This window comes from Malania oleifera, chromosome 10, assembly GCF_029873635.1.
Source record: "Malania oleifera isolate guangnan ecotype guangnan chromosome 10, ASM2987363v1, whole genome shotgun sequence".
NCBI classification, from domain to species: Eukaryota; Viridiplantae; Streptophyta; class Magnoliopsida; order Santalales; family Ximeniaceae; genus Malania; species Malania oleifera.
In genome coordinates, this window is record NC_080426.1 from 12,690,810 (window position 1) to 12,702,640 (window position 11,831).

Below are 11,831 nucleotides of genomic sequence, written 5' to 3' on the forward strand. Positions count from 1 at the left end.
TGGCCAACTTCTTGTCAAGAAACTCCGCTCCCTTCCCCAAACCCTCCTCTACTCTGTCGCCGACAAGGCCCTCGTCTACCTCCACTACGTTGAGACTGACTCTTTTCCCGCTGTTGCCGAACTTCCCCTCACCTAATCCCTCCTCGCCACCAACATCGCCGCCACCATCTCCCCCCGCTTCTTCCATGACAACCACATCGTCGTCCTCTGCGGTGTCATCTGCATTTTCGACAATGTTTGCACCACAACCTTGAAGAAACTCGCCGCCTTGCCCCTTCTACGCAACGCCACAGCAAATATTCACCCACTACCTCAATTCCTACGACTAGAGCCATTTTATGATCTGTATGACCTCGACACTCAATGGCAGTAGGTTAGAAAAGAACTAAGCGAGGAGGACTGCAATTGGCTATTGAAAGAGCAACTGAAATTGGCAGGGAGATAGGTGTCAGAAAGGAGGATTGTGGAACGAATTTCATGAAATAACCTGAACCTAGAAAATAAAAGAAAAGGAAAATAAATAAAGGAAAGGAAGAAAATTTAAAGGGGTAACACAGCGGGGCCTTGTTGACAAGAAATTACTGAGAGGCAAAAAAATTTTAGGTTTAATGGATTCGTTGACGAACCCGCTGTTCTTATCAACGAATATCCTTCTTTGGCTTCTCGACGAGTACACATGGCACTGCAACTTATATAGATGCCATAAGTCGTTTTCTTCACAAAAACAATCTCCTCTCTCACTCTCTCTCTAGGGCTTTAGCCCACCCACCTTCTCTTTTCGATTCTGACCCGGATTCAGCCCGATTCGGTGATCGGAAACCACCACGAGGTTCCTAGGGCAATTCTCTCTAAGATAATCAGAGCGGATTCGTGATTTGGAGTTCTTGTGCACCATCTCAAAACTAGGGTAAGGGAGTTATTTTTAAGATTGTTTAGTTATTTAACTATGTGGACTTGGAAATGTTAGAATATTGGGCATTTTGGGGTTGTACCGATTAAGTTAGGATTTTTGGAATATAGGGTTCCGTTTTTCCATTCGTTTTAGGCAAAACTTTGAGGAATAGTTAAAGGGAATAAGTTATAACAACTTATTATAAATTTTTGAACCAATTAAATTCAAGTATGTAAATATATATATATATATATATATATATATATATATGAGTATGAATTTCCAAATGGTTTAGGTGTTTGAAAAATGATGATTTTGAATATAAATTATAATTGGGGGAAAAAACTGTGTGGAATGAGAATAACCCTTCATAATTAACCGATTGTGAATATTGCTTGGTTGAAAATACTATTTGAATGTGAATACTGTTTGGTGGCGAATACTGTCTATTTGTGAATATTGTCTGGTTGTGAATATAAATGTGTATGTGAGATTTGTTTGTGAAAGCTTACTGAGATATACGCAGTAGCCCTATGTGGGCCACGTACAAAGTAGTACACAGTAGCTCTATGTAGGCCACGTAGTGAGATATACGCAGTAGCCCTAAATGAGCCATGTACAGGGTGGTATGCTGTAGCTCTATGTGGGTCACATACTGAGATAAACGTAGTAGCCTTGCATGGGTCACATTTTTGGTAGTACGCAGTAGCCCTATGTTGGCCACGTACTAAAAATGATGGTGGTTAGGGAATGAAGTGAGTAGAATCCTGTGTGGATGTGAATTGAATGGAATGTATGGTATCCTGTGTGAATGTGAATCCTATGTTGATGTGAATTGAATGGAATGTACTGAATCCTGTGTGGATGTGTGATAATGTATGTAAATACATGTATTTCTAGACTATGATTGATATTGGATTGTGTGTGAATACTGGTTTGTGAATTTTATTGCATGAATATTTATGGTAAAGTAAATCTCTCTACTCGAGGACTTACTGAGTAAGGTGAGGGACTTGATCGGTATCAGTTGTAGTTGCACTTGAATTAAAGGGTAAGGTTACAAATGGTATTAGAGTAAAGGGGCGTTACATGTATGGGCGTGTAAACTCTCCAATCCTCAGGAAATTTTGCTATAAATATTGGTTATGTATGTGCAAGTTTAGTTTTGCTTATGGGTTGTCAGTTACTCTTGATTAACAAACAACTACATTTTGTATTTACTAAAAATTTATTTGCCACACACTATTATAATTTATTCTTTCCTTATTGAAAAGTGACTTGTAGTAACTCGCAGGAAAAAAAATAATTAATAATAATAATACTAATAATAATAAATTAAATTAATTAAATTAACAAGTAAAATGAATAGTTTAATAAGAAAAAAAACATATTGAAATAATATATATATATAGGTAAGATATTATAATATATATGTAATATATATGTTAAAGTTTAATATATATATATATATATATATATATATAATGGTATAAGCTTCAGGAAGCTTCTTTTCAATTTGGCTGTTTCAATCCAATCTGAATTGGATTTCCTGCACTAGAGCTCTCAATCTCTCTCATTTCTTGTCGTCTCCTCGTCTCCTCTCTCCCACTCTTCTCAATCTCTTCTCCAATATTCAGCCAATTGGAAATCCGAAAATATCATTGGGTTCCTATCACCACCACCGACAATCCTACTGGAGCAGATTTGTCGTAGGAGCAGCGTAGGCATATCTCCTGGGGTAAAGTCAATTTTCACTCTTACTTAAATTTTTCTTAAACCAGAATCCCAATTAATGAACGAAAATTGTCAGAAGACTCATGGGGAGATTTTCTACAATCTAGTCGAAGCGGGTTTTCGAATTGAAGTTTTGGGGCACCAACCTTAAATCAGGGGTAAGCTTAATAATTTAGGCTTTATTAGGCTATTTTGTGTATTCGGAACCTAGGAAAATTTTAGAGAAAGTTACTCTGAAAGTTGTGATGAATAATGTGGTTAAGTTTGAATTTCAGGATATTAGGGGTTTTTGAACACCTGGGGTGTAGGCCGAGGTGTTATCGAACTTTTCAGGAATCAGGTAAGGGGATTAAATTAAGTCAGGAATTTTATTTAATTTGAACCGATTAAATTAATACATATATATATATATTTATTTATTTATTCATTTAAGATTTTGAAGGTTATTCTGAAAACCAACCATTCAAAATTAATTTTACAAACTTAGGATATATGGTATGGTATTTTGAATAGAAACGAACGGAGGAAAGCTTGATTGTTTATATTGATATGTTTAAATGTTAAAATTGTGTGGCCGATGATTATTTGGTAGGATTTATTGTTTAATTGGATTTGAGATTATTTGAGAAATACTGGAACTGTTTGTGAAATACTAGAATTGTTGCGAAAAATACTGGAAATGTTTATGAATAATGCAGGAATTTGAATTGATGTTTTAAATGGTATTTTTTATTATCTAAATTGCATGATATGCTTTAATTAGAACCCTGAGGACCAGTGTATTATGAGCACGGTACTGTTGTTAGAGATTTGTTATGTGGCCGTGTGCGCCCATACTTGTGTAATGACCTCAAAATTCTTATCATTATATATATATATATATATATATACACACACACAATAAACATTCCTACACAGCGAAAACACAAATCATAAAACCATTTATACATAAATTGTACAATACCAGAATTCAGAATATACAGACCATACAAAAATATCCCTCTAGTGTCATCTATCCAAAAACATACACCATTCTGAAAAAAACTTACCCTATAACCAGGGTGATCTGAGCTACACTCTATTCGCGAGCCTGATCTGCTCGCCTCACTGGCTCACCTGAAAAATGTTAGAGTAATGGGATGAGTCAACACTCAGTAAGTGAAAATATGCTATCACTAGTGTGTGGCAACTAAGTCAAGGATACTTTTAAAAATAATAACTAAACTGCAATGAAATAAATCATCTATAAAACATATATTTCTTTCATAATTTAAAACATATTGTATCGTCTGTTTTTCTACTTTTCATACTGGTAATATCATACTATACTGTAAAACTGTAAACATATATATATAACTATGCTTTTATTCCTAGGACTCTGTACGTCATGATTTGACCCCTCATGATAGGGTTGTGCGGCCCGTAGGCGAGACTCTATTTGGTCGGCCCTCCAGATAAGTTATCATATTCTACACTACCTCAGTCCGGCCAAACTGCATCCTCTCCTAAGTTCGAGACTGGCTACTACCTCGTCAAATCGGTCCCCTCAACCCAGTATAACGCAAGTTAATGCAAGTTAAGTTTAATTAAAATTTAATCAACAATTAACTGTAATAAGTATTTATTATAATGCAAGTTAAGTTTTTTCTTTTTCCTTTTTGTTAAAATTGTTCTCAAAAGGTGCCCGACTGCCTGAGAAGACAGAACAGAGACGAAAAATGAGGAGCACCAAGTTCCTCTTCACCAATGGGATTTTTCTTACCACCTCCGCCCCTTCGTCTCTTTCTTCCTCCAATCCCATCCAGGTTTGTTCCCCATTCGCACAGATTTATTTATTTTTTTCTTCCATGAAAAAATGTTTTAGTTTAATCGCTGAGAAACCATCAGCAGATTGGAAATTTTCGTTTATTTTCTTTTCTTTTCTTTTCTTTTCCTTTCTCTTCTTCTATTTTCCCCGGCAAAGTAGCAGTTTAATTTGATTGCTCACAGTCCAAAATTTAATTAACCCAGGGGCTTACACAATAACTTGCACTCACAACGATGCTTCGTGCCTCTTGTTTTGGGAAAGACATTTGCGTAGACTTGCCGATTCGGCGAGGATTCTCTGCAGTTCCAGTCTCGAACTTCTTTTCAAATTTGGAAAATCTGAGATTTCCTTTTCAATGCAATCATCAATTTGGGAGTCCGTGATTCAGTCCCTTGTTAACGATTCAATGAGTAAAGTGTTCGAGTGAGAGGAGAAGCGGTGAGGAATTGGCAATTACGGCTCTTGTTAGTGGTAATTTAGAGAAATTGAAGGGAAATGAAGAGGTTAATGGCGATAGAATATCTCAGGCTCTTGATGTGTGTGTGCATGTCGGGGCTTATGTTCCTCCGGTGTTTGGTATACGAGAACATGGTGCGCATTTGGCTGTGGTGGGTCGTGGGAGGGATGTTGTGTTATGAATAAGGTCGGTGATACCGACCAGAAGGGGATCCGAGCAGATCAAAGGGCTCAGATGAGGTGGTTCGCTACAGGGGAGCTCGAACAGAAGGGGTCCGAGCTGATCGTCAGATTGAAGATGCCGAGCAGGTTGAAGAGCTCGGACAAGGCGGGTCGCTACAGTGGAGCTCGAACAGAGGGCTTGAGGGGCTCGGACGAAACGGCTGGGTGTAGGGGAGCTCGGATCGAGAGTTCGGAGCTGAGGTTGTCAGAAGTGGGCGTAGGGGAGCTCGAACCGGGGGTTCGGAGCTGAGGTTGGCGGAAGAGGCCGAACTGAGTGGGGAGCTTGGGCGGGTCAGCCACTCGCAGGTCAGCTCTTCGCGGGCTGAGACGTCATGGGCCAAGGCATGGATCATGTGGCAGCTGGGCCGGGTGCTGGGCCGAGCTGCCAACTGCAATAGAGCGCATGGGGTATTCCAGAATAGTAGTTAGAGTTTGTTATGTATAAAGCTAGGGGTCAGCGGGAATACAGGGGAGTAGAATTTTCGGAATCAATTTGTTTTTCTATTTTTGGAGAGTGGCTCTCTCGAACTAGCCAATCTGTTCTTTCTCATTTCCATTTCCTTTGTATGCATTGAAGTATTAAATTGAGTTCATCTCTATAATTTCGTTTTCTTGCGAGTAATTCATTCAATCAATGAATCATCACTCACTTGAGTTCATTACAAATTGTGTTGAGCTCATTTCATTTCAAGGGGGTTCATTACATGTTGCGGCCGCGAATATTCTGATTGGGTAAGGTTAGTGTTTGCATTTAGATTCATTATGAATTAAGCATCACGAGTTTCTTTATGTTAACTCTCTACAAAAATGAAAGAAAATAATTTATTAGTTCATTGTTTTAATATGAAATTTTCTTTTAAATACAAGAAATTTGGTTTATTTACTACATATTTGAACTAAGCAGAGGTTTTAGGTTTTGTGGTAGAAATCAAAATAGATGAGCTTGTTTTTTTTCAGCTTTCTTATTATGTTGATTCTGTAACGTGTAAATGGGGAAGTTTGTTGTCTAGATAGGATTAGGAAGCCTCTAGAGAAGTTGAAGCCTTTAGAGATTTTGGAATGCTTGATCAACTAAGTTATACAGATCATGGGTCTTGTTTTATTTAGGCCTTATAATTAATTGTATGGCATAGGTTGCTTTAAATTTATTTTCAGGACAACAATGAAGCTGAAGAGAGATTCTTGAATGATAACAGAAATTCATATTCTTTTGAAGTCCAAACTGCTCTTCTTAGAGACGGGGTCCTTCGAAATTATACGCCAACTTGTGATTGAGTAAGTTCCTCTCATGGTGCTTTAGAGATTTTATACACACACGCACACATTCAATATGTGATGCCTTGTAGGCTCTCTGAGATTCATACATTATGGAAAAGACTAGGGGCTCTCTTAGGAATACAAATTTTAATGAACCAAAGCTTGCCAGAGCATTTTGACAACAATGGTGTCAAATTAAATGTGGACTTCCCTAGTTGGGATCATAGTCCCGTGATAAACTGTGGAGTTTGGACAGCAATGGAATTGCCCATATGCACATTGATCACTGGTTTTCTATTGTGGCTGCCTTTCAATACCCAATGCTAGAATTGGAAATGTTTTGTTCTTTCTACATGTGTCTTTAGAAAGTGTTGCTATGCTTCTATGTGAATGCAAAATGAAAGGTTAATATGTTTATAGAAATATGTTGTATTATTATAACATCTGCTGTTTGCCTAGTGATTCTGGACATTTTCTTGAGTGCAAACCTCTGCCCACCGTCTTCACTGGCACGATATGCTCATTTTTTTTTTTCAGTAAATGAAGGGCAGTGCATTGTTTACCAAAATGGGAGAATTATGTAACAGGATTCGTTTGGTGCAGAGTATGCTTGACCAAAGGGATCCCACTTCGAGAAGTTGCCCCCTCATGGTCAAAGCATGAAACCTGGGAAGAGGCATTTGTAACAAGTAAATCTCTTAGTCCTAATTTTTTTTCATAGGCAGGCAATCACTGTTTGGGCCTCCAGCATTTATTTTGTAGTGAGGACAGCCATAAGTCCCACAGCACCTCTCTAAGTGCTGCAAATGCTTGATTATTATGTTTCAATAATTAAGAGCTTGATTATTTTAAAGTTAGTCCCTTTAAAAAAAAATCTATTATATATTAATTGAAAAAATAATTATAAAATAAAACAGCAAGTGCAAACATGATTAATAGCCCCTAGAAGAGACTAGTATGATTCAATTCAACATTTTGTTTGTTTGGGTTTGATTGTGTTGTAGCTCTATAATTTGGATGAGGTTTACCATTGGATGAACGGCATTGCTAATATTGACCCCATAAAAGAAACAGTAGGTACAACTAGTCCATGAACAGCCAATGCAATTTAAAAATTGGATAGATTTGATCTTGTTGCCACTGTAAAATATTTGTTTGGCCGAGGACTTCCAAACACATCGTAAGCTAAAATCGTGCTTACGAATAACCAACCTGCAATGAATAAGATCCAGTAATACTATGAATGACACAATATCAAATGTTGGTGATAATATCAGCAAAAGAATGTTCTCTTGTGCTTCAATGTTTGTGTATTATTTTCATCAATCCTAATTTTGATGTTTCATTTGGTCAGAAATTCATTTTGAAGGTTTTATCATTTGTCAAAATGCTGTTTGCATCAACACCTACTTTTATTTATATATTCATTTGTGTATTTATTTGTTTAGTTTTGGAAAACTGTATTGGGAGTTCTTTGTGTTGTTGACTTAGAATCCCATGAATCATGTGCATCTGCTGGCAACATGTTTCAATTCATAAACACACACATACACTATGAACGCATGCACTTTCATAAATGTAAAAGCTAAGCACAATGCATTTGTTACACATATATGTATGTTTTCTTATTTATATTAATTTTAATTAGTAACAAATGATACACGCTTTTCATTAACTACAATAATGACAAATGCACCCATTTTCTTAATAAATATCAATTCAAGATACAAAATTTTTATTGATAATGCATGAAAGGATGTATGTATCTATTTTCAATCTTTCATGAAAACAATTATAGAAAATGTATCTAAATTTTACAATTTAAATATTCTGAAACTTTGAATTATTCAACTTATTGTCAAATTGTACAACTTACTCGTATATTAATAAGTTGCGGCATATTTTGAGTGAAATTCAACAATAAATTGTACAATTTTTTAATACATTTTACATTAAAAAAATATTCTACAAGTTGTTAATTCATTCCTTTAAATTTTGAGAATGCATTAATAATTTTTTTTATTTTTTTATTTTGAAAAAGTAAATTTATTAAGAGGGAAGAGACAAGCAAGTGGCTTGAAGCTTCCAAAAAGGGATACAAACCATCTCCTTCGACCTGTACCACCACCACCATCACCTCCGACCACCTCCGACCAACACCCTGCATTACATTATTTTACAACACCCTACTTAACGTGTCACCGTGAGTTGCATCTTCTCCGGCAGCCACCACAACAGCCAACACCACAGCAGCCTCCCGTCCCACGTTCCAGCCATAACTTCCGATCACCATCATCTTCTCCACCACCACCAGCACCTCAAACTACAGCTTCCGATCATCATCACCAACCACAGCCTCCAATCACTGCCAGAGTCCCCAACCTCCATCCACTATCACCATCACCTTCGAATTGTACCTCCACCACCATCACCTCCGACCACCGCCACAGCCTCCAACTCCAACCACCATCTTCACAAGTGGAATTCTCAACAACCATCACCATTTCCTTCGACCTGTACCACCACCACCATCACCTCCGACCACCTCCACAAACACCATAATCACCTACAACCATCATAACACCAGGACCAATCATTTACATCTAACTCAGCTCTCTATGAGCAACTTTGTGGCTGGTACGCAGGCTACTCTCTTTCTTAAAAGCTTTTAATCATCCCCACATGTTACTCTCTTAAGCCATTAAACCAATCCAAGGAATCAACATCATTCCAAAGCGAGCATGAAGATGACATTCATGGGGGGCAACTCTTCAGTGGATCTGAGCCAAACCTCTAGATTCAAAGAGGAGTTCTTATCAATCACAGCAAGAGGTCGGGGCTTTGCAAGATTCATACTTTTTCACGTTGCAGTAGTCCCATGGTTGGTCGCAAGCTTAGAGATGGTGGCTCGTGAAAAAAGTCAAATTAAGGAAGTAATCTAAAAAGGTCTCAGAAACGGTTATCAACAGAGGCATCTTTTTTATCGACTTCAAGATGGATGCTCAGATGGAGGAAAGCAAGAGATTGAAGCAAGAAATCAAAAGCATCAAATTGGTGAACAAGACAATACAAGGAAAAGAAAGTCATAGAGAGTTTTTAAGAAACGAAGGCAGACTCAGTAACAAAATAACAAGCGAGAAATCATATGCGCAAGCTTTGAGGGGCAGCGATCCTTTCACTGTAGGAGAATGCAAAATCACCTTTGAAGAATCCGGTATTTTTCTTCAAACGGATACCAAAAGCACCAACGAAAGAGTTGAATTTCTCAAGTGTTTTATTGTAGGCTACTTCAAAGATGACCCAATAGAAATGCGAACCATCAGAAAATGGTGCATCGATCATTGGAACATCAAGGGTGGGCTGGAAATCAGAAGAATGGTATTTGATCAATTATTATTTATCTTCGACTGCAGAGAATTAACCAAGGCGATCTGGAGATCAGGTTCAAGGTCTGTTTATGGGAGATCAATGATCATCTAAAGATGGAATCCAGCCACGTTACGTCATAAACCAAGGGAGCTTAGAACTTTTAACTGGATCCATATCCAAGGTCTCCCGCTTCATCTCAGATGCAGTGCCATGGTGGAAGCCATAGAAATGCTTTGTGGAGGACGATTGGAAAATCCCTTGCAAGTCGATTGGTTGGGAGAAGTAATTAGAATCAAAGTGAAGGCTGAGCGTAATATAGCGGAAGCTGTGTTCATCGCCGACGGGGACACCAGTTTTAAGGTTGAACTCGTTGAAGAAAGGCATAGATCCATTTTGAAAAGACCAACACGGATCACAAGCCATATCCCCGTAACCCATTCAGCAAAACATTCCCGAAATCGGTCATCATCGGAGACACGAATTCCTGCAACGTACTCCGAGATCATGAAGGAAAAAGTAAGGGGTCTTCAAGAAGGTTGAATACCGGAGAGGAAAAAATGCAGAGAATAGAGGGGTTCACAAAGAAGAAGAGGGCTGCTCAGTTAGAGTTGGAATGGAGACAGAGAATTACACAGAGGGCTGTTTGACTACTAGAGTAGCACATAAAGGGCCGCGGGCTGCTCGGCTGGGGAAGTACACGTTGCCTTTGCTGAAGCTGACGGAGACCGGAGATCGATGCCATGTAGAGCTGTTGCAGAATTTGACGGATACCGGTGATTAGGTGCCATGCAGTAAGACCGGTGCCATGCAGAAGCTGACGTAAATGGGAGAACAGAGGGATGCTCGGCGGGCGGCCGGAGAAGAAGATCAGGAAGCTGTCAAAGATGGAGATTCGCCGGAAAAGAAGGAAGGAAAGTTGTTGGTGGGTAGCACAACCCACTTCCCAAAACATTAGCACGTGGGCAGAAAACAAAAGCAAAAACAGCAGCACTTCCCGTACCTCAAAGGTGCATACTCGGGAAACGAAAAGGAAAAAAGGAAGATCGTGCACGCAAAGCAAAAGCAACATACGCAGCAGCAGGTTTGATTGTATTAATAAAATTTACCTTTACCGATCCAAAAAAAAAAAGAAAAGGCAACATACCCAGCACCATACTCCAGAAGGCTCTTTTAGGGATGTCAGGGAAAAATTGTACGGCCCATGCAAGCAGCTGTAAACCCAACAAATGGTTAGGACTAGGATGGGTGACCATTTGGGTGCGATCATACCAGCACTAATGTACCGGATCCCATCAGAACTCCGCAGTTAAGCGTGCTTGGGCGAGAGTAGTACTAGGATGGGTGACTCCTGGGAAGTCCTTGTGTTGCACCCCTTCTTTTGAAAGAAATTGCCCCCAGGGCTGAGCTTTGTTGGCAGGGCGGACTCCAGGGGTTGCCTTTCACGAGGTCAGGGATCTTCCCACCCCAGGTTCGATTCCTGCGGCTGGGCGCCTGAATTTACCCCTCTGTGGTGTGTGGGGCCATACTACAGGGCGTGGGATTAGTCACAGTCCGGTGCGACGGACCGTAAAACGGACGTCGTTGACGGTAGTGGACACCCGGGACGTACCCAAAAAAAAAAACCAAATGGTCAGGACACTCGATTTACCTCCCTGCAGGGTCTTGGGGTGGGTTCTGGGGCGTGGGGATTAGTCTCGGCTGTGATGCATCCAGGGTCATCTGGTAGATGCCGGCTGGGATGCATCTAGGGTAATCTGATAGATGCTGGCTGGGAACACCCAGACGATATCCAAAAAAAATAAAAAACAAATGGTCAGGACACTGGACCTTTCTCAAACAAAGCCGACTCTTCACTCGGTTTGGTAGCCCCAACAAACTAAGCAGATGAGATCGTGAATCCCAATATCAGAATATCTCCAGAACCCGTGCAATTTCAGAACTCATTTCAGGTAAGTCCTCCATCTTGCTGTAATTGTGGTTTAGTTGTGGATTTTTCTTGTTTTAATATTGTCACAGATAAGAACAAATCTAGAGATTGGGCTATAGAGAGAGCAGTAGGAATCGGTAGTGAAGTTGGTATTAGAAAGGAAGATT

General features: G+C 39.3%; 1 non-coding gene across 1 annotated transcript; it reads left to right on the forward strand.

Moving 5' to 3' along the window:
* The first annotated feature begins 10,992 nt into the window (after positions 1–10,992).
* On the forward strand, positions 10,993–11,110 carry LOC131167191 (5S ribosomal RNA). Its single transcript, XR_009140048.1, has one exon. It is a non-coding gene; the product is annotated as a 5S ribosomal RNA (ribosomal RNA).
* The last annotated feature ends 721 nt before the right edge of the window (positions 11,111–11,831 follow it).